Genomic DNA, 23,235 nt, shown 5'->3' with positions numbered 1-23,235 from the left:
AAAGTCAGCCTTCTGTTTGTGTTGCTGTTGTTTTGCTTTGTTTTGTTTTACTATAAAAATAGGGGATCATAGAATTTTTGTTTCATTTAGTGAATTTTTTGTTTGTTTGTTTGCTATTATCAGGACACTATTTTCTTTTGAGTTTAAGATGAAGTTTATTTGGAGGCATTTTCCCCATTATAAACACATAACAAAACATTTGGAAGAGTGAGGGAAAAAAATAAGCTCACCTGTAATCTCATTGACCTTCACATACCCAGGTTGGAGAAGGAGCCAAGTCTGATCATAGACAGGGTTATTTTGGTGCCTTTACATTCAGAATTAGTTTTTAACTTGTTATGAGATTCAGCTTTTTTTGTAGAAGTTTCAGTAAATCCCAACCCATGATAGCCATCAAGCCCTGGCCTATCATTGGTAGTTTTTACATGCATATATAATCTTCAGAACACCCTATTTTACTGGGCACCCTACACTGAGGACTCTCCCTCTCTTTGTCTCTCCCTCTCTCTCCATTTATTTATTTTAGATCCATTAAGGGGTATACAGATGCATGCCTTCTCACATTGGAATAGCAATTTTTGCTTCTTCTCTGTAAACATGGTGTTTATATTTCCACTTTAAATTTTATGGGCTGCTTCCTCCTCCCTTGTAAAGATGGCTTTTCATCTGTTTTGTGTTATATAGTCTATGTTTTTACTGCCACAAAATTGGCACACATCACACCATCCCACATGCATCAGATTGAACTATTATTTTTTGAGATTATAATTGACATATCACATTGTAATAGTTTCACGTGCCAGTACTGAAATCTTAATCCAAATTCATTCCCATAGAATTTTCAGGATTTTTCCTGAGCCAAATCTGGATTAATGACTTGAATATAAGACCTGAATACCGTATAACTCCCAGAAGAAAACATAGACATTAAACTCCTTGACATAGATCTTGGTGAAGATGTTTTTAGTTTGACACCAACAGCAAAGGCAACAAAAGCAAAGTAAACAAATGTTTATTATTATTATTTAGTTTGGTTGTGTCAAAATAAAAAGTTTTTGCACTGCAAAAGAAACCATCAATGAAATGAAAAGACAACCTCCTTAATGGGAAAAAATATTTACAAATCATATATCTGATGAGAGATTAATATCCAAAATACATAAAGAACTCAATGGCAAAAACAAAAACCTCAACCAAACCAAAAAAAAAAAAAATTAAAATGGGCAGAGAATCTGAGTAGACATTATTCCAAAGAAGATACAGATGGCCAACAGGTATATGAAAAGATGCTCAACATCACTAATCAGGGAAATGCAAATCAGAACCACAATGAGGTTTCACCTAATGCCTATTAGAATGGCTAGTACCTAGTACCAAAAAGACAAGAAAACAAGTATTGATGAGGATGTGGAGAAAAGAGAAGTGTAAACTGTTGTTGGGAATGTAATTTGGTGCAGCTATTATGGAAAATGGTATGAAATTCCTTAAAAAATTAAAAATAGAACTACCGTATGATACAGCAATTTACTTCTGGGTATTTATCTGAGTAAAATGAAAGCATTAACTCAAAAAATATATGTACCTCCATGTTCACTAGAGCATTATTTACAAGAGCTGAGATATGAAAACAACATAAATATCCATCAATAGATGAATGAATAAAGAAGATGTGATAGATAAAGAGATGTGATATATAGACATATCATATATATCAGTATCTGTATCTGTCTTCAATAGAATATTATTCAGTGACAAAAAGTTAAATCTTGCCATTTGCAACAAGATGGATGGAACTTGATGTCATTATGTTAAGTGAAATAAATCAGACAAGATAAATACGATATGATTTCACTTATATGTAGAATCTTAAATAAAACAAGCAAAAGAAAGCACACACATACATACACAAACACATACATACTTACATGGATATAGAAAACAGATAGGTAATTGCCTGAGGCAGGGGGTAGATGTGTGTGAAATGGGTAAAGAAGGCCAAAGATAGTTAGTTTCAGTTATCAAACAAGACATAGGGATATAATGTACAGAATGGCAACTATAATGAATAATACCATATTGCATATTTAAGCATAGCTAGGGAAGTGAATCTTGAAAGTTATAAGAAAAATTTTTGTAAATATGTGGTGATGGATGTTAATTGGACTTAGTTTGTCTATCATTTTGCAATATATACAAATTTAGGATTATTTCATTATACACCTGAAACTAATATAATGCTGTGTTAATTATACCTTAATAAAAAATAAAATAAGGGATCATAGAATTTTTGTTTCATTTACTGGATGATTTTATTTTTACTGTTATTTTGCTTTATTTTAGTAGGAAGCAAAGTAATTTTAATGCTAGTGTAGTTTCATCTTGCACTGTGCAAATCTGAAGTATTGGGCTTTAGATTTATTTTTAATTACCCCAAATTTGTGTTTAGTGATTTTAGTGTCATTTCTTTAGCTTTTCAAAATGTAACAATTTTTAAAGTTATATTTTCAAGTAGAAACCTAGATTTGTGGTTAAAAAGAAGAAATGTGAAGCTTAATTGTGGTAGAACTAGTTAAAAGGATACAAACTAACCAGGGAAATTTAGCAGAGAAATAATTAAGCATTATGACCACAAGATTTTTTTCCTGAAATTTCTCGTGATAAGGAATTCTCACAGTAAAGATTAGTGTTACCATAATCATCAGTAAGTAGCAACCTTACCTCCAAAAATTGTAGGAGCCACTTTGACACTTAAGATGAGTCTACATCATAGAAATGCCAAGTGAATTGTCTTGTGTTGCTAGTTTGAAAAAATATTGCTTGAGCTAGATTGTATGAAACTACACTTTTGCAGCACATTAATGACCAATGAAGATTTGATGGTTCTCAAAAAATCTAATGTAGTGTTATCCCATGATCCCACTGTCATAGGCCCAAGAAAAATGAAAACATGATCTGCATGAAAACTTGCATACAGTGTTCATAGCAGCATTGCTTATGGTAGTCAAAAAAGTAGAAACAACCTAAAATGGATACTTGTTGTATATCTATACAATGTAATAATATTCAGCCATTAAAAGTAATGGAAATACAATGTTATATGTCACATAAAATTAAAAAAAAATAATGAGTTACTAACACATAGCACAACATGGAGGAATCTTGAAGACATCATGCTAAGTGAAAGAAGCCAAATGCATATTTTATGAATCCACTTTTATGAAATGCCTAGAATAGACAAACCTGGGGAGAGAGAAAATAAATAAATACTTGTCAAGGACTGGGGGAAGGAGAGAATGGGAAGTGGCTGCTAGTGGGTAGGGGATATTTTGGGGGAGGATAACAAACATTTTGAAACTAGATAAGTCATGAACAATTAGAATGATTGTACAACTCTGTAAGTATACTAAAAGCTAAATTGTGTACTTTAAAAGGATGAGTTCTATAGTATATGAATTAGATTTCAATTAAAAAGAGATCAGTCTGTCTTAATTCTGCAGAAAATTAGAAGTTTTTGTGAATTAATCATGTGAACTCATATTGTGGTAATACAATGAAAATTGTAGTAAAATTTGTCTCCTTTTCTGATTTCATCTTATTTTAGGGAGACAAACCATAAGAGACTCTTAATTATAAGAAACAAACTGAGGGTTGCTGGAGGGGACAGGGTGGGGATGGTTGGGGTAACCAGGGGCATGTGATGTAATGAGCACTGGATATTACATAAGACCGATGAATCACTGAACTCTACCTCTGAAACCAATAATACGTTATATCCTAATTAATTGAATTTAAATTTAAAAATAATTAAAATTCTGGAAGCCTCCTTCAGAGGAAGATGTAGAATTGCTGGAAGATGAAACTTTCATAAGAAAAAACAATTTGCTGAACGTTGAAATTCACCTTCTAGGACATCTCCAACATGTTTGGGGATCTACAACGAAAGGAAAACACAGTAATTCTATAAATAGCAACAAAAATCAGGTAATAACTTTAATGATGTCAAAGAAGGACTAGATGAGAGGTAAGCTAGCCCACTTCTTGGATTTACAGGGAAGCTTGGATAAGTATGATTTGACCACTCCATTGGTTTTTCTTTGGTGTATTTATAGAAGTGGTATCTGGGAAATTCGCCTGATATGCAGAGACTCTATGATAGGTAATCTTTGGGGAGGATTTTCACAAGCTCTGGACCGGTTAGGCAAGTGTCCTCTCAATTGGGGTGAGGGACACAGAACATGGATAACACAGGTGGAGAACTGTGGTCAATGTGAAGGCCCCTGCATGCATCAGCATGGAGCAGCAGCCATGAGGACATCTGGCTCTAGGATTCACCTTTTGATTCTCTCAGTGCGTTAAGTGGAATGACAAAGATGTTAACATTTATTAAGAAGGCTGTGGGGAACATTTAAAATGTTTATTTGTAGGGATCCCTGGGTGGCGCAGCGGTTTGGCGCCTGCCTTTGGCCCAGGGCGCGATCCTGGAGACCCGGGATCGAATCCCACGTCGGGCTCCCGGTGCATGGAGCCTGCTTCTCCCTCTGCCTATGTCTCTGCCTCTCTCTCTTTCTCTCTCTGTGACTATCATAAATAAATAAAAATTTAAAAAATAAAATAAAATGTTTATTTGTAGATAAATTTCTAATTAGTGACTTTGAAAGTTTTCTGTACTTGGACATCTGAGTGCTTTATTATTTAGGGCAAATGTCTAAATTTTTAAAATCGAAGTTCCGTTTTTCTTTTAAGAATGTAACACGTCGGGGATACCTGGGTGGCTCAATGGTTTAGCGCCTGCCTTCAGCCCAGGGCGTGATCCTGGAGTCCCGGGATCGAGTCCTGCATCGGGCTCCCTGCATGGAGCCTGCTTCTGCCTCTGCCTGTGTCTCTGCTTCTCTCTCTCTCTCTCTGTATCTCTCATGAATAAATAAATAAAATGTTTTTTAAAAAATTAAATTTTAAAAAAGAATAACACGTTTTATGATAAATGATTGACATCCTGCAAAAGGTGAGGGAAGTGATTTGTCATTTAATTCCAGGTGATTTGCAGTTTTTGCAGCTTTTAGGTTTTTGTTTTTGTTTTAATTTATCTATTCAATGAATCAATATATGTGTATAATATTGAGTCCCTGATTCCCATTTATAGAGATACATTCAATCTGAATTAAAGACTTAAAATGAAAAAACAAGTAGTAACCTTCTGAATTAATATCAGCAGGTGTTCAAAGTGAAAAGGCAAACAACGATTTCACTTTTCTAAGTTGGTATCAGGATTGTTAAAATCCTTTCTGTTCAAAGTACTTGTCAATATAATCATTTTCAAAGCTTAAACTTTACCTCATGTTCGAATCTTTAAAAAGGTAGGTAAGTCCTGGATTAAAATAAAGACTTGTATTTAATTTCAGCCCAGATTTTATTTTTCCTGGATTAAAATAAAGACTTGTATTTAATTTCAGCCCAGATTTTATTTTTATTTTATTTTCTAAATGTGCTTTATAGAGTGCCAAAGAATAAAAATGAAGAACATCCCAGATCGTAATAATGTAATGCGTAAAACAAGGAAAGAATAGTCAGTGTCGAGGATTATGAAGGCTGTAAGATTTCACCCTCCTTGAAAGTTCACAAGTTAGGGTGCCACATTCTCCTGGAAGCTAGTGGAAGATGTGAGACTCTGAAGTCAGGGGAAAAGATTATTACTCACAGAACAACAGTAACCACAGTACCAGCAACCCCTCCCCACCTCGCCCCCCTGCCCCATTCCCACAGGGCATTGTGAATGAGGCCAGGTGACACCTTCATACACAGTGGGTAGAGTTCAAGGACCAGGACCCAGAGTTAGGGAACTCAAATCTTTTGTAACACAGTACACATACTTACTCTTTACTCCAGAAAGAGAGATTTTCTGTGTCTTCCAAGGATGTTAACTATACAATTGCCCATGAAAAGATACTATAGCTCAGAGGGTAGTGAGGTAAGATTGCAGAAACACAAAAGATCCAATGGAGAATGATCTCCAAACAGAAATATTTGAATTAAATTCATTTTTTGTCTTGTACAGTGTTAAAATTATAATGATTTAATGGAAAAACTTTTTGAATAATCTTTACCATAATGTTTGTTGTATTTTCCTGAAGAGCAGTCATTTGAAATAGGTTAGGAGCAATTTATAATGGAGAGTTAAGTGATTTAATACAACTCTTACATAACTTTATATCAACGCAGTACTGACGTGTTCAAAAATCAGTTTTATACATACTGAACTAAAGTTTTTATTTGACGCCTGACCTTGAAAGTCAGGTGCTTGGCCTTAAAATTATCTGATGGACCTAAGCTATTTTCATTTAGCGTTAAAATTTGGGAATTACTCTGTCATCTATCAGAGCACAGAGTTGTTATTACAGAGGGATCTGCAGAACTGTGTATGATGAGAAGGCAGGAAACACATAAACTTCTTAACTTTTAATGCTCATATTAGAGGAGGCTGTATGTGTGTTTGTGTGTGCATGTATCTGGACACACACGCAAGTTTGTCATAAAAGTCAAGTTGTGGGATGCCTGGGTGACTCAGCAGTTGAGCGCCTGCCTTCAGACCAGGGCGTGATCTTGGAGTCCCAGGATTGAGTCCCACATCGGGCTCCTTGCATGGAGCCTGCTTCTCTCTCTGCCTATGTCTCTGCCTCTCTGTGTGTGTTTCTTGTGAATAAATAAATACTTTAAAAAAAGTCAAGTTATAATTAAACAGGTCTGATGTTTGTGATAATTATATCAATGTACATAGTTGAACTAGAGATGCCTTTGTGAGAAACCATGTACAGTCATACATTTGATGCCCAATTTAATTAACAGTACACATTTGTAAACCAAATGTTGGCCTCAGGTGTGCAGTACATAATCATGAAGCAACTTTCAGAATATCATACAATTCAGAATGTAAGCATGTAGATATTTTGACATTTTCTTTTTGAAATGTGTGATATCCAGGATATTTTTGGTTAGTTGACATGTTGTCTGAATATTGAAAGATGAGTTGCTTACTCTGTCCTTTTTTTTTTTTTTGAAGGTTTTATTTATTTATTCATGAGAGACACAGAAAGAAGAGGCAGAGACATAGGCAGAGGGAGAAGTAGGCTCCAGGCAGGGAGCCCGAAGTGGGACTTGATCCCGGGACTCAAGATCACGCCCTGGGCTGAAGGCAGGCGCTGAACTGCTGAGCCACCCAAGGATCCCCTTACTCTGTCCTTTTGTGCCATAGTAAAGTTAGCCTGTTAAAAGTTTCAAGGAATACCTCCAGAGTTCTCAAATTTATTTGAGACCTTTGCTACTATCTGCTCATTACTGCAAATATATCATCCTATAGTAGTGGTATGTATCCTCATGATTAATGAAAACATCTTGGTTTTTCCCTAAAAGAGTGATTATCAAACTGTGACTTTTATTTATTGCAAAAAAAAAAAAAATCTGGAAATCCCTCATTTATTGTACTATACCTACCATAAATTTTCCTATATGTCTGAATTTTTTTTTATTTTTATTTTTTATTTATTTATGATAGAGAGAGAGAGAGAGAGAGAGAGGCAGAGACACAGGCAGAGGGAGAAGCAGGCTCCATGCACCGGGAGCCCGATGTGGGATTCGATCTGGGGTCTCCAGGATCGCGCCCTGGGCCAAAGGCAGGCGCCAAACCGCTGAGCCACCCAGGGATCCCTGTCTGAAAATTTTTTAAAGATTTTATTTATTTATTCATTAGAGACACAGAAAGAAAGAGGCAGAGACACAGGCAGAGGGAGAAGCAGGCTCCATTCAGGGAGCCTATTGTGGGACTCGATCCTGGGACTCCCGGACCACGCTCTGAGCCAAAGTCAGATGTTCACCCGCTGAGCCACCCAGGCGTCCCTGTCTGAAATAGTTTTAAACACCTCCAACCTCTAGCCACTCCCTCTTCTTTGTCTCAGAGCATTCAGTAGATTGCACATGATACAAACCCTAATATAACATATCACATTGTAATGCATAATTCTGCTTTAATATCTCTGCCCCAGGCTGTGTTATTCATTTTTGTAACATCAGTTTCTAGCACTGTGCCTAGCACATAGTTACTTATTCAGTAAATATTTGTTGAAAGTACGAATGAATGAATTTTAATGTCACCAGCAATTTGGTCTAAATCTTATTCATACTTACTTTAGAGCATATGGAAATTAGAAGAGTGTGAGTAATTTGAGCAAATTAGATTTTCTATATTAAATGTTGAAATATATGTCTTCTTTTCTTTCACACATTACCACTATTCTGGGTCCTTAAAGCACTTCTAGGTACAGCAACAGTGGGATATTTAACTACAAAAATTGACCACAGTCTAAAAACAAACAACTAAATGCAAAAGGTGATGTTTACAAGTTTCTTAAGTTTATTCCCATAATTCCAGGCTTGTATAATGGATAAAAAATAGTAAAGAAAGCCATGAAGTGAACACACATTCATTTACTTATGTCAGAAGTACTAAGGAACTATCTTTTCCAAATACTTTAATAAATGGTGGATATAGAGATTTTTTTAAAGATATAGGAGGAGACAGCTCACAGTATTCAGATACTATAAAATTCGGCCATTTAATTCAGTGGTTTTTCATATATTCACAGACTTGCATAAACATCACCACAGTCAATTTTAGATTGTTATCACCCCCAAAAGAAACTCCTTGCTCTATAACAGTAACTCACATTTCTCTCCAAACATTCACTACTGCTACCCTAGCCAATCACTAATATGCTTTCTATGTCTGTAGATTTGCCTATCCTGAACATTTAATGTGAAGGGAATAATGCAATTTGTGGTCTTTTGAAACTGGCTTCTTTTACTTAATATTTGTTTCATTCACATTATAGTACTTCATCCCTTTTAATTACCACCAATCCACCTTCTGGCTATTAATAGTAATGCTGATATGAACATTCATGCACAAGTTTGTATATGGAAATATGTTTGCATTTCTCTTGAGTATATACTGTGGAGTAGAATTTCTGGGTCATGTAGTAGTTTTAATTGTTTGAGAAATACCAAACTATTATCCAAAGCAGCTGCACCATCTTACATTCCTATCAGCAATATATGAGATTCCAATTTCTCCACATCTGTAGAGATTTTAAGAGATTTTAACAAATATTTCCACGTGGAGCTTAAGAATGTGAGAGAGTTTTGATGAATGTCCGAGAGCTCTTTTCCAATTTATTTCAGAAAATGTGGTTGATTTCTATTGTTTAGCAATAACTGCTAACATTTACAGAATGCAATATACTATGAATCAATCTAAGAATTTGACATGTAGTCAGTCATCTAATCCTTGTAACAATTATAATGTCCCTGTAAGATAGGGGGTATGAATATTATTCTTACTTTTGAGGATATTAAAGTATAGAAAGGTTAAATAGCCCATCAGGAAAGCAGAGAAGAGATTGCACCCATGTGTCTGGTGTGGGCACCTCTGTATTTGAATATACACTCTACAGTGGTACATGTTGAGTAGTACATGCCACTGGTTTAAAATTTCACTGGAAAGTTAGCAAATATATTTGAAAGTGGAATTTTTTATATAAATTTTAGGGATAAATTTGTAGTGGTAAGTTTTGGTCTATGGGACAAAGACTTAAGTTTATTGACTAACATCAATTTTTGTTAACCATTAATTGTGATTTATGCCAAGTCAATAGAAAATATCAGTGTGTGGATTCCTTATACTAATATTAGTGCTGTAATTTAGTGAGTGTTTGGTGTGTGCCAGGCACGCTTCCAAATGATTCTTGTATATAACTCAACAGTAGTATGGCACTGATTTTGGAATATATGAGCTTAAATATTTTGAATGCATGAATCAATAATCTATATTATATTACAGTGAAAACATTTACTTCTTCCTTTCTTTACTTAATAAAAATAATTTAATTTTATTCATTTTCTTCAACTTAAAAGCTTGTGAAATTTACCTTAGCATCACATGGTAAATTTATAGGGAAAAAAGAGATAAAAATAAAAATTTGCCAAAAAAAAAACCCAAAAAACAAAAAGCAAAACAAAACACAAAACCAAACAAAAACCCAACCAAGTCTAGTTCATTTTATTACATGTGGTATTACACATCTAACAACTGTCCCATCCCTGGGAGAGAAAGACATAAATTATTAAAATTTAACATCAGGATATATTTATGTTATAGTTATAATAGTAGATTTTCCTTAAAACGGTACTTCTTATCTGAGGAACTGGTTTTTGTTGTTGCTGTTTGTTTGCTTGTTTAGATATCTTTATAAACCTCTTTTTGATTGAAGGAACTGACATGCAAAATTGTTTGAAGTTGTTTCTATGCAAAAGAGCAAAGAAAAATTACATGTGGAAAATATTTCACCTGCATTTAAGCAACCAAAAAACACCTTTGAACCTCAGGATTCTGTGATCCCTAGAGTTTGTGTCTGTAGCACTAAAACTCTGTTTAGTTTCACAATTGACTCTAGGTAGGTTGACATTCATTTTGTAGTTTGTGTAGTTTTGATTTCTTTGTATTAATCAGCTTCATTGTGATTTTAGCCTCTATTTATATCAGAGTTAATAATATTCAAATATATATATATATATATAAAATAAAATATTTATTTTAAAAAAGTCCTGTACTTTCTTTCACATTTTAAGTTGATATAAAAATTTTATTCCTGGGTATCCCTGGGTGGCGCAGCGGTTTGGCGCCTGCCTTTGGCTCAGGGCGCGATCCTGGAGACTCGGGATCGAGTCCCATGTCGGGCTCCCGGTGCATGGAGCCTGCTTCTCCCTCTGCCTGTGTCTCTGCCTCTTCTCTCTCTCTGTGTGTGACTATCGTAAATAAATTTTAAAAAATAAATAAATAAATAAAAAATTATTCCAGGTTTAAATAGTTATTGTATTGTCAAGTTGTTAATATTAAGGTTTAAATGATACAATTGCATTTTTAAAATGGGTCCAGTAGTATATTAAAACTATAATGATTTGTTCTTTACTATCATCCTTTTAATAATACATGAAAAAGCATATTTTTAATAGAAATTTTACATATGCTTTTTTTCAAACTTGTTTTCTGTTTCATTTCCACACAGAACTTGATCTTAATGTAATACAGTCAACCCTTCTTATGCATGGATTCCATATTTAATTTTTTTTAAGATTTTATTTATTCATGAGAGAGAGAGAGAGAGAGAGAGAGAAAGAGACGGGCAGAAGGAGAAGCAGGCTCCATGCAGGGAGCCCAACATGGGACTCGATCCTGGGACTCCAGGATTGCACCCTGGGCTGAAGGCAGGCGCCAAACCGCTGAGCCACCCAGGGATCCCCTCCATATTTAATTTATCTACACATTTCAATATATTTGTAACCCCAAAATCAATACTTGTGGCGCTTTCCTGATTATTCACAGACATGCACAGACTGGTGAGAAATTTGAGACATTCCATGGTCAGAATCCCAGCTGGGGCTGAACAAGGCAGCTCTCTGCTTTCTTGTTTCAACTCTCATGCTGTAAACAAGTGTCCTTATTGTGGTCTATTTAAGGCCATATTTTTGCATTTTTGCATATTTTGTTGATGATAACATTGTTTAAAATGATGATTCGGCATAGTGAGGAAGTGCTGGCTTGGATTCCTAAGCACGAAAAGGCTGTGATGTGCCTAGTGGGGAAAATATGTATGTTAGAGAAGCTTTGTTCAGACATGAGTTTGAATTACTGTTTGTTATGAGTTAAGTGTTAAGATCAACCATATATATTAAATAAGGTGTCTTTAAACAGACACATAAAACAAGGTTATGTATTGATTAGCTCATGAAAGTATTGTGACCAGAAGTTCACAGGTACCTAACTTTCCTTCTCCGGGGAGCAAAATGGCTCAGTTTTTGTGAATTTGGTATTTGTGGTAATTTTCTATAATATAACTACCATAAATAACAAAAATGGATCTAAAAACTATTTATGCAAGAAAAACAGGTACATAAAGTGAAACTTAAGAGAGAGACCAGAGAAGATGGTAGCAGAGTAGGAGAAACAACAGGCTCACTTCATCCCACAGAAGTACAATACTATCAAATCATCCTAAATGCCCCAGAAACCAATCTGAAGCCTGGAAGAACAATTCCAAAACTAAAGGTGGAGAAGAGTCTACATTGAAGATGGTAGGAAGTGTGGAGATGTGGTTTGGGAGAGAAATGGATCTTGCTGCTATGGTGGGGCTGAAGCTGTGGTCTCAGAGGATGAGAGACAGACTCATGCAGAGGAGAATGCATAGGAAAAATGAATCTCCTTAGCAATTGGATTGGAAAGCAGGAGCCACTGAATTTCATGAGTTTTTGCAACCAGCAGGGCTTAAAGTTTGGTGTTTTAAAAGTCAAAGGGCTTGGTTGAGGGAGAGCTCAACAGACATTGAGGCTTCTCTTGGAGAGAAGTCAGGGCAAACAACCCACAGATATCCAGCAGGGAAACAGCAATCGGAAGAGTGCTGGGGCACATAGCAGGAAGGTCTTTTGCTCATCTTGGAGTGTGTCCTCAAGATGTGGCATTCATGGAAAGATTCCTTCCAGGAACAAAGGAATTGGCAGGCACCATTTGCCTTCCCTGCCCCTCAGCATAAACACAGGGCCACTGGCAGAAACCAAAACAGAGCTCATACTTGCTACCTAACTTGCGTATGTCAAGCCCCATACCCTTACATCTTGGTGAAACCGCCCTTCTCTGTCCCAGCATGGCTCGTCCCCACCCTGAGAAGGCCAGCCCAAACCTCCACCCACACTGTGTCTTCTGTCCTTATAGTTCTTCTTCAGAAGGCCATTACCCTCAAGAACGGAAGTAGTCGACTTTTCTAGCATGCAGAAGCAGGCAAAGAGACTTAATATGAGAAGAGAGAGGAATTTGCCCCAAATAAGAGAACAGGACAAGGCTGTGGCCAGAGATATAAGGAAAACAGATATAAGGAACATGCCTAATAGAGAATTTAAGTAATGATCATTTTGATACTCACTGGACATGAGAAAAGAGTAGAAAAGATGAGTGAGAACAGAAAATTGCTAGAATTGATAGACAAATTCAGTAAGGTCGCAGGATATAAAATCAATGTAACAGAAATCTGCTGCATTTCTATATACCAATAATGAAGCAGCAAAAGAGAAATCAAGGTATCAATCCCATTTGCAATTCTACCCAAAGTATAAGATATCTAGGAGTAACCCTAACGAAAGAGGTAAAAGATCTATACTCTGAAAACTATAAAACACTGATGAGGGATGCCTGGTTAGCTCAGCTGATTAAGCAGGTTCTTTTGGCTCAGGTCATGATCTCAGGGTCCTGGGATTGAGCTCTGTGTGGGGCTCCCTGCTCAATGGGAATCTGCATCTTCCTTGCCTTCTGCCCTCCCCCTCAGCTTATGATTTCTTTCTCTCAAAAAAAAAAAAAGAATAAAATCTTTTAAAAAATACATACTGATGAAGGAAATTAAAGATGACACAAAGAAATGGAAAAACACTCCATGCTCGTGGATCAGAAGAACAAATACGGTAAAATGTCTATACTCCCCAATGCAATCTTCATATTTAATGCAACCCCCATCAGCATACCAATAGATTTCTCAAGTAATCCTAAAATATGTATGGAACCACAAAACTAAAGCAAAGCTGAAAGCATCACAATTCTGGATTTCGAGTTATATTACAAAGCTATAGTCATCAAGACAGTACGGTACTGGCACAAAAATAGACACATAGATCAATGGAATAGAATAGAAAACCCAGAAATGAACCCACAACTGTACGGTCAATTAATCTTCAACAAATCAGGAAAGAATATCCAATGGAAAAAAGACATTATTCAACAGATGGTGTTGGGAAAACTGTACCACTTTCTTATACGATAGGCAAAAATAAATTCAAAATGGATTAAAGACCTATTTGTGAGACATGAAACCATAAAATTCCTAGAAGAGAAGATAGGAAGTAACCTCTTTGACACTGGCTATACAACTTCTTAATAGATGTGTCTGCGGAGACAAGGGAAACAAAAGCAAAAATGAACTATTGGAACTTCATTAAAATAAACAGCTTCTGCACAGCGAAGCAAAACAATCAACAAAACTAAAAGACAATCTACAGAATGGGAGAAGAAATTTCAAATAACATATCCGATGAAGGGTTAGTATCCAAATTATGTAAAGAACTTACAAAACTCAACACCCAAAGACAAATAATCCAATTTAAAAATGGGCAGAAAACATGAACAGACATTTTTCCAAAAAAAAGATAGCCAGATGGTTAATAAAATGAAATGAAATGAAAATGACAAATGAAAAGATACTCATCATCACTTATCACCAGGGAGATGCAAATCAAAACCACAATGTAGTATCATGTCACACCTGTCAGAATGGCTAAAATTGATAACAGAAGAAACAGCAGGTGTTGGCAAGGATGTGGGTTAAAAGGAACTCTCTTGCCTGTTGGTGGGAATGCTAACTGGTACAGCCACATGGAAAATAGTATGGAGGTTCCTCAAAAAGTTAAAAATAAAACTATCATGTAATCCAGGATTTTCGCTACTGGGTATTTACCCAAAGAATACAAAAACACTAATTCAAAGGGATACAGGTACCCCTATGTGTATAGCAGCATTATTTACAATAGCCAAGATGTGGAAGCAGCTCAAGTGTCCATAGACTGATGAATAAAGAAATGTGGCATATATGTATATATGATGGAATATTATTCAGCCATAACAGAGAGTGAAATCTTGCCATTTGCAAGGACATGGATGGAGCTAGAGAATATGATAAGTGAAATAAGTCAGAGAAAGACAAATACCATATGATCTCACTTATATGTGAAATTTAGGAAAGAAAACTGTTGAGCAAAGGGGAAAAAAAGAGAGACAAACTGAGACACTGTAGGGAACAAACAGATGGTTACCAGATGCAAGGGGGGTGGGAAGAAGCAAGGAATAGGTGATGAGGATTAAGGTGTGTACTTGTCCTGATGAGCAGCAGGTGATGTATGGACGTGTTGAATCACTATATTGTACACTTGAAACTAATATAACAATGTATGTTAACTAACTGGAATTAAAATAAAAACTAAAAAAAAAAAAAAGAGGTATTTTTAAATTCCTTGACATCATAAAGCCTTGATATTAACAATTTCTACTGGATTGTGATATTGTACTATTTTTCAGTATAACCATTATAAACAGTATAAATATATATTTGGATGAATAATTTCTTGATGCTTTTGACAAATAATTGTTAGACATAAAATTATATCGGAAATGCATCTCTTAATTAGGTGGATTGGGCTATATTTTATCTCTGAACATGTATGTGTGGATGAATTTTACTTATTGCTAAACTGGAGTAAGTTCAGCATCATTCTTTTCATTTTTATAGTTCTAATAAATAAGCATATGGGAATAGGAGGAATTTTATTATAAAAATATTACTTCATTTTTAATGCATTCAAAATCATAATGTGAGGAAAATACTTAGTAAGCCTTCATTACGATTATTTCAGTGATTTATCAGTTTATGACCCAACCGAGTCCATCCTTAATTTTGTTGAAAGCAAAGAATTTGCAATTACGTACTTACTGGGAACATAATCACATGGAATCCTTCACTTTTTCGCTTTCTGGGAAGAGTATCAAACAGATTATACCAAGATTTTTTTTTTTTAACTCATTGTTAATTTACTATTCTTTCATTCATAGGGGTTTCGTTTAATCTGATAAATTTACAAAATGTTGGGAAAATTAAAACATTAATTTCAGTACAACTTTGCCATGCAAAATTTATGATTAAATAGTTTTTTTTTGATTAAATGGTTTTATCTTACTTTAAATATGTTAGTATCAAATCAAAGCCTTGGAGCTGTATATAAGTTATTATATTTATGGAAAACACCTGCCTTTCATCATGTTTGATAAAACTAGCCTTCTTTATGAAATCTGTCAGCCAATAAAAAATAATTTGTCAGAACAGAAATGGGCCCACACAGCCGTCTTGTTATAATCTAATTATTATCCTACAGTGGGTGTGTGGCTGTGTGGTTGTCTAACCAGCTGTGTAGCTGGCTAAATGACTGAGTGGGTGGGCAGGGGGTGGATGGATGGATGGATGGATGGATGGGTGGATAGATAGAAGGGTGGGGGGTTAAGTGAGGAATGAAACTTTGACAGCAGTTCAATTCCTAAATGAAATATAAAGACACTCTCACCTTCCATGTTACAAATGAGGATCTTAATTCTGCTATTCTGAGACTTTCTCTGAGGAGGACTAAATTCTTTAGCAATACTGAGGAGGTGGAAGAGCTGGGATAGTTGAATGAACATGGTCATTCCTCGTGTCCCTCATTACTGTGTATTTGAATTCCTAACCACTCAACGCAAACCATGTGGTCATAGCACAGCCTCTAATGACACTGCTTCCAGTTGTCAACCCTTAACCTGCTGTGCAAGCAGGGAACCTCTCCTAGGATTAAAAGAGATAATAGAAGATAAAGGTAATGTCTCCTGAGGTTACAAGAGACCTCTTGGTTACCAGTAATTCCAGTTGTCCGTTTTTGATGCCTTGGGGTAATGTAACCAGAGTGAAATTGCGAAAGGGTGCATGATATACATTTTTTTTGTAAGGTGAGACTATGTTGATTTTGAAGAGAAGGTGGGGCAAAAGATCATTATGATGCCTCAGCCATTAACATGTTTTTAGACATGTCAGTGTTAAGGAAGGTATGTGAGGAATAAGAAGCGGAAGGATTATCTTCTCAGGCCGTCAGGGTAGTACATTGTCACTGACCTCAAGGGGTGGCATTAAGAACACAGGTTCTAGATCCTGCTTTTTTTCTTATAAATTTTGGGTAGGCATGCCTGAATGGCTCAGTGGTTTAGCGCCTGCCTTCGGCCCAGGGTGTGATTCTGGAGTCCCAGGATCAAATCCCACATCAGGCTCCTTGCAGGGAGCCTGCTTCTCCCTCTGCCTGTGTCTCTGCCTCTCTCTCTCTCTCTGTCTCTCATGAATAAATAAATAGGATCTTTAAAAATAAATAAATAAATAAATAAATAAATAAATAAATAAATTTTGAGTAAACCACTTTGCCTTCTTGTGCATCTGTCTATTCATTTTAAAAGTAGGAATGGTAAATGCTACCCCAATTATCTTTCAGAGCTATTGTGAAGATTAACTGGGATAATGTCTGTAAAAGCATTTTGAAAACTGAGAGCTCTGTCTAAACAGAAGATATTATTATCTGTATCCTAAAGTCAGTTTAGATCAATTACAGTGTACTACAAAGCATGGTGAAATGGCACTCCATCTGAAAAACTTTCTTATTGAAAAGAATAAAAGACTTTTTGGTTATCCAAAATATTAATATTGTCCAATTGACATAGTAACCACAATTTTAAGCCATATATTGGGCATTAGGTAAGAGCAAATAATTATTGAAACATAGTGTACTAGGCACTTTTCTACATTCCATATATCAGTTCATTTAATTCTCAAAACCAGTTAATGAGGCAGGCAGTATTATTATCTCTTATTTTACAGAGAATAAACTGAAGTTCAGAACCTATGTGACATAGTTATACAAGGGTCACACCTAGGCTTTGAATCCTGGTGGGCAGTTCCATAGTCCATGGTCTTAGCCACAATACACACTTCTTGCTATATAGATTCTTAATTGCAATTTTCCTACCTCCTATTCTCTACCTCCCATACTGTGACTTCTGCTAAATAATTAAGAAAAATGGTAGAATCGATCAATGAAGAAAAGAGTGTGTGGCAGGGGAAAGAGAGAGAAAGGACCAATGGGAAATCCAATGGGTATTCCTTTGTCAATCACAGTGATTGCCTCAAGGCCATGGGTGGACATCTTTGGCAGTCACTGTTAGCTCAACCTCCTGGTCTCTTGCCCATTGAGGAGGGTAGAAAGGGCTCACCCTCCTGTCTGTCTCTTCTGGGAGTCTGGGAGCTGAGAGAGACCCACAAAATCCAAGTCTGGCTAAATGAGGTACATGTCACCTCTCCCAATTCAAAAATGGGAAGGAATAGGAGAGAACAGAGTGTGATTTTTGGCCTTCTCTCCCAACTCAAGTGATCGCAACATAGTCTGATACATCTTTATTTTTTGTAATAATTTTGTCTTGGAACCTAAGTAATATTAATATTGCCATTCCTGCCTTCTTATAATTATATTGCTTAGCTTTTTGTTGTTGTTCATTTACTTTCAAACTATTTGTATCTTTATATTGAAAATGGAGCTTTTGTAGACTGTATATATTTGGATCTACTTTGTTCTATCCATTCTAAGTCTCTGCTTTTTAATTGGAGCATTTATTTCATTAAAATTTAATTCAACCATTGATATGGTTGAATTTGGTCATTTCATTTCATTATATATTTTTTTTTTGTTCCTCTGTTTTCATTCTCCTGTTTCTTTTTTCTGCCTTTTTGGAGATTCAGCATTTTTTAGAATACCATTGTAATTTTTGTGTGCTTTTTCAAATTCAACATTTCTATTCACTTTGATTTCTTTTTTTTAATTTATTTTTTATTGGTGTTCAATTTACTAGCATACAGAATAACCCCCAGTGCCCGTCACCCATTCACTCCCACCCCCCGCCCTCCTCCCCTTCTACCACCCCTAGTTCGTTTCCCAGAGTTAGCAGTCTTTACGTTCTGTCTTCCTTTCTGATATTTCCCACACATTTCTTCTCCCTTCCCTTATATTCCCTTTCACTATTATTTATATTCCCCAAATGAATGAGAACATATAATGTTTGTCCTTCTCCGACTGACTTACTTCATTCAGCATAATACCCTCCAGTTCCATCCACGTTGAAGCAAATGGTGGGTATTTGTCATTTCTAATAGCTGAGTAATATTCCATTGTATACATAAACCACATCTTCTTTATCCATTCATCTTTCGTTGGACACCGAGGCTCCTTCCACAGTTTGGCTATCGTGGCCATTGCTGCTATAAACATCGGGGTGCAGGTGTCCCGGCATTTCATTGCATCTGTATCTTTGGGGTAAATCCCCAACAGTGCAATTGCTGGGTCGTAGGGCAAGTCTATTTTTAACTGTTTGAGGAACCTCCACACAGTTTTCCAGAGTGGCTGCACCAGTTCACATTCCCACCAACAGTGTATGAGGGTTCCCTTTTCTCCGCATCCTCTCCAACATTTGTTGTTTCCTGCCTTGTTAATTTTCCCCATTCTCACTGGTGTGAGGTGGTATCTCATTGTGGTTTTGATTTGTATTTCCCTGATGGCAAGTGATGCGGAGCATTTTCTCATATGCATGTTGGCCATGTCTATGTCTTCCTCTGTGAGATTTCTGTTCATGTCTTTTGCCCATTTCATGATTGGATTGTTTGTTTCTTTGGTGTTGAGTTTAATAAGTTCTTTATAGATCTTGGAAACTAGCCCTTTATCTGATATGTCATTTGCAAATATCTTCTCCCATTCTGTAGGTTGTCTTTGAGTTTTGTTGACTGTATCCTTTGCTGTGCAAAAGCTTCTTATCTTGATGAAGTCCCAATAGTTCATTTTTGCTTTTGTTTCTTTTGCCTTCGTGGATGTATCTTGCAAGAAGTTACTATGGCCGAGTTCAAAAAGGGTGTTGCCTGTGTTCTTCTCTAGGATTTTGATGGAATCTTGTCTCACATTTAGATCTTTTATCCATTTTGAGTTTATCTTTGTGTATGGTGAAAGAGAGTGGTCTAGTTTTATTCTTCTGCATGTGGATGTCCAATTTTCCCAGCACCATTTATTGAAGAGACTGTCTTTCTTCCAATGGATAGTCTTTCCTCCTTTATCGAATATTAGTTGCCCATAAAGTTCAGAGTCCACTTCTGGATTCTCTATTCTGTTCCATTGATCTATGTGTCTGTTTTTGTGCCAGTACCACACTGTCTTGATGACCACAGCTTTGTAGTACAACCTGAAATCTGGCATTGTGATGCCCCCAGATATGGTTTTCTTTTTTAAAATTCCCCTGGCTATTCGGGGTCTTTTCTGATTCCACACAAATCTTAAAATAATTTGTTTTAACTCTCTGAAGAAAGTCCATGGTATTTGATAGGGATTGCATTAAACGTGTATATTGCCCTGGGTAACATTGACATTTTCACAATATTAATTCTGCCAATCCATGAGCATGGAATATTTTTCCATCTCTTTGTGTCTTCCTCAATTTCTTTCAGAAGTGTTCTATAGTTTTGAGGGTATAGATCCTTTACATCTTTGGTTAGGTTTATTCCTAGGTATCTTATGCTTTTGGGTGCAATTGTAAATGGGATTGACTCCTTAATTTCTCTTTCTTCAGTCTCATTGTTAGTGTATAGAAATGCCACTGACTTCTGGGCATTGATTTTGTATCCTGCCACGCTACCGAATTGCTGTATGAGTTCTAGCAATCTTGGGGTGGAGACTTTTGGGTTTTCTATGTAGAGTATCATGTCATCGGCGAAGAGGGAGAGTTTGACTTCTTCTTTGCCAATTTGAATGCCTTTAATGTCTTTTTGTTGTCTGATTGCTGAGGCTAGGACTTCCAGTACTATGTTGAACAGCAGTGGTGAGAGTGGACATCCCTGTCTTGTTCCTGATCTTAGGAGAAAGGCTCCCAGTGCTTCCCCATTGAGAATGATATTTGCTGTGGGCTTTTCATAGATGGCTTTTAAGATGTCGAGGAATGTTCCCTCTATCCCTACACTCTGAAGAGTTTTGATCAGGAATGGATGCTGTATTTTGTCAAATGCTTTCTCTGCATCCAATGAGAGGATCATATGGTTCTTGGTTTTTCTCTTGCTGATATGATGAATCACATTGATTGTTTTACGGGTGTTGAACCAGCCTTGTGTCCCAGGGATAAATCCTACTTGGTCATGGTGAATAATTTTCTTAATGTACTGTTGGATCCTATTGGCCAGTATCTTGTTGAGAATTTTTGCATCCATGTTCATCAGGGATATTGGTCTGTAATTCTCCTTTTTGGTGGGGTCTTTGTCTGGTTTTGGAATTAAGGTGATGCTGGCCTCATAGAACGAATTTGGAAGTACTCCATCTCTTTCTATCTTTCCAAACAGCTTTAGGAGAATAGGTATGGTTTCTTCTTTAAACGTTTGATAAAATTCCCCTGGGAAGCCATCTGGCCCTGGACTCTTGTGTCTTGGGAGGTTTTTGATGACTGCTTCAATTTCCTCCCTGGTTATTGGCCTGTTCAGGTTTTCTATTTCTTCCTGTTCCAGTTTTGGTAGTTTGTGGCTTTCTAGGAATGCGTCCATTTCTTCTAGATTGCCTAATTTATTGGCATATAGCTGTTCATAATATGTTTTTAAAATCGTTTGTATTTCCTTGGTGTTGGTAGTGATCTCTCCTTTCTCATTCATGATTTTATTAATTTGAGTCTTCTCTCTCTTCTTTTTAATAAGGCTGGCTAATGGTTTATCTATCTTATTAATTCTTTCAAAGAACCAACTCCTGGTTCTGTTGATCTGTTCCACAGTTCTTCTGGTCTCGATTTCGTTGAGTTCTGCTCGAATCTTTATTGACTCCCTTCTTCTCTTGGGTGTAGGATCTATTTGCTGTTTTTTCTCTAGCTCCTTTATGTGTAAGGTTAGCTTTTGTATTTGAGTTCTTTCCAGTTTTTGAATGGATGCTTGTATTACGATGTATTTCCCCCTTAGGACTGCTTTTGCTGCATCCCAAAGATTTTGAATGGTTGTATCTTCATTCTCATTAGTTTCCATGAATCTTTTTAATTCTTCCTTAATTTCCTGGTTGACCCTTTTATCTTTTAGCAGGATGGTCCTTAACCTCCACGTGTTTGAGGTCCTTCCAAACTTCTTGTTGTGATTTAGTTCTAATTTCAAGGCATTATGGTCTGAGAATATGCAGGGGACAATCCCAATCTTTTGGTATCGGTTCAGACCCGATTTGTGACCCAATATGTGGTCTATTCTGGAGAAAGTTCCATGTGCGCTTGAGAAGAATGTGTATTCAGTTGAGTTTGGATGTAAAGTTCTGTAGATATCTGTGAAATCCATCTGGTCCAGTGTATCATTTAAAGCTCTCGTTTCTTTGGAGATGTTGTGCTTAGAAGACCTATCGAGTATAGAAAGAGCTAGATTGAAGTCACCAAGTATAAGTGTATTATTATCTAAGTATTTCTTCACTTTGGTTAATAATTGATTGATATATTTGGCAGCTCCCACATTCGGGGCATATATATTGAGGATTGTTAAGTCCTCTTGTTGAATAGATCCTTTAAGTATGATATAGTGTCCCTCTTCATCTCTCACTACAGTCTTTGGGGTAAATTTTAGTTTATCTGATATAAGGATGGCTACCCCTGCTTTCTTTTGAGGACCATTCGAATGGTAAATGGTTCTCCAACCTTTTATTTTCAGGCTGTAGGTGTCCTTCTGTCTAAAATGAGTCTCTTGTAGACAGCAAATAGATGGGTCCTGCTTTTTTATCCAGTCTGAAACCCTGCGCCTTTTGATGGGGTCATTAAGCCCGTTCACATTCAGAGTTACTATTGAGAGATATGAGTTTAGTGTCATCATGATATCTATTCAGTCTTTGTTTTTGTGGACTGTTCCACTGAACTTCTTCTTAAAGGGGAATTTTAAGAGGCCCCCTTAAAATTTCTTGCAGAGCTGGTTTGGAGGTCACATATTCTTTTAGTTGCTGCCTGTCTTGGAAGCTCTTTATCTCTCCTTCCATTTTGAATGAGAGCCTTGCTGGATAAAGTATTCTTGGTTGCATGTTCTTCTCATTTAGGACCCTGAATATATCCTGCCAGCCCTTTCTGGCCTGCCAGGTCTCTGTGGAGAGGTCTGCTGTTACCCTAATACTCCTCCCCATAAAAGTCAGGGATTTCTTGTCTCTTGCTGCTTTAAGGATCTTCTCTTTATCTTTGGAATTTGCAAGCTTCACTATTAAATGTCGAGGTGTTGAACGGTTTTTATTGATTTTAGGGGGGATCTCTCTATTTCCTGGATCTGAATGCCTGTTTCCCTTCCCAGATTAGGAAAGTTTTCAGCTAGAATTTGTTCAAATACATATTCTGGCCCTCTGTCCCTTTCGGCGCCCTCGGGAACCCCAATTAAACGTAGGTTTTTCTTTCTCAGGCTGTCGTTTATTTCCCTTAATCTATCTTCATGGTCTTTTAATTGTTTGTCTCTTTTTTCCTCA

General features: G+C 36.4%; 1 protein-coding gene across 1 annotated transcript in view; it reads left to right on the top strand.

Annotated features, from left to right (window-relative positions):
* Positions 1-23,235, top strand: part of PRKN (parkin RBR E3 ubiquitin protein ligase) — a 1,299,642-nt gene that overhangs the window by 233,354 nt on the left and 1,043,053 nt on the right. The window lies entirely within an intron of this gene.

The sequence above is a fragment of the Canis aureus genome, chromosome 1, assembly GCF_053574225.1.
Source record: "Canis aureus isolate CA01 chromosome 1, VMU_Caureus_v.1.0, whole genome shotgun sequence".
NCBI classification, from domain to species: Eukaryota; Metazoa; Chordata; class Mammalia; order Carnivora; family Canidae; genus Canis; species Canis aureus.
Note: the sequence above shows the minus strand (reverse complement) of the source record. Positions and strands in the feature narration are given on the sequence as shown.